The sequence below is a fragment of the Thunnus albacares genome, chromosome 23 (genome assembly GCF_914725855.1).
Source record: "Thunnus albacares chromosome 23, fThuAlb1.1, whole genome shotgun sequence".
Classification (NCBI taxonomy): Eukaryota; Metazoa; Chordata; class Actinopteri; order Scombriformes; family Scombridae; genus Thunnus; species Thunnus albacares.
In genome coordinates, this window is record NC_058128.1 from 26,187,251 (window position 1) to 26,188,486 (window position 1,236).

General features: G+C 37.1%; 1 protein-coding gene across 3 annotated transcripts in view; it reads right to left on the reverse strand.

The window, feature by feature from the left end:
- Positions 1 to 681: 681 nt before the first annotated feature.
- msrb3 (methionine sulfoxide reductase B3) overlaps positions 682 to 1,236 on the reverse strand; it is a 24,696-nt gene continuing 24,141 nt past the window's right edge. For all 3 annotated transcript variants that reach the window (XM_044344079.1, XM_044344080.1, XM_044344081.1), the window contains exon 7: positions 682 to 1,236. This exon is cut by the window's right edge and continues 763 nt beyond it. The gene's annotated coding sequence lies outside the window, so the exon portion shown is untranslated.

The following is a 1,236-nucleotide window of genomic DNA, read 5'->3' on the forward strand; positions in this document are numbered from 1 at the left end:
GCTTGATTGAAACAGGCAAAAAGATCATTTGTCAGGTATGGTGATGTCAGAATTGTGAATGAAGGTATTTTTGCAGTGTGGGAAAGCAGAAGAATAGAACAGGAGGAAATAGTAGACATTCACCTGTAGAGGAATAAAGGCAGAATACTTCTTAAACTTTTGCCAAAGCTTCATTAAGCTTTACATTTTGAAATACTCCAATGAAAATGACCGTCTCTGTTTATCAAAACTTGGCTTTAGATATCCAGGCAAGGTGGGCTGAGATCAGCACATTCTTTGTTACCCAAGTTAGTACAGATGGGGCCCACAGGTGGACTCATCTGGTTACCTCTTTGCTGTTCACCCCAATGTTCGAGAGCTGGTAGAGCAGCGCTGGTGCTTCCACTGGTGTCAGCACCGGGACATCCATACGAGCAGGTGAAATTTTACACAAGGTCTTTCTGACAGGGTCCACATTCTGCATTAATTTTCTTCAGAAATGTCATGATATCCATTTTGTTGGTTAAGTTGGGCACTGACACACCCCTCTAGTAGGCAGAGACAAAAAAGGAGCATTTCTGATATTTCCCCCTTATTCTTTATTCTAATTCTTCCACATAAATATTATATGTCAACATGTTACATATTTTTGATGCAGAAACTGATGATTACATGTGATTTCAGTTGGACTTTTTTAGACTGAAGCAGTTGTGTAAAATGGTTTTGGGTGAGTCTACACTACAGCTTTAGTTGACCACAGATAATGTTATGATGCAAAACCTAAAACTAAATATCTGATTTGCACAACAGCATATTAGAAAACTATCAGTGACACTAAGGCCAACTCTTTGGTCACATGATGCAACCTGAGCCAGTTCAATTATGAAGTTAAAAGCCCCAAGGAAACTAGAAAGTGGACCTTGAGTTGAGATTATTTTGTCACATATGCCTTTTAACATTTTTCAACATAATAGAACAGGACAATCATACTCCTTCTAGATATTTATTTATCTATTAAGTGTGTTAATGCAAGCTGTGAAGAAAAACTGAAAATATTTCATAATGCAAAGAACTAAAGAAAGAACAAATACAGAAAGTGACCAAAAGGGAGTAAATATACATTATTTGCTCACACTACCATCTGTCACAATATGCTCCATTGTTGCCTGTGTCACTGCTGACAGGAGCACTTGCATAAATCAACCTCTCAGTATCAAACATCACTTCAAAAATATACTCTAATAAAATATTTTAAGT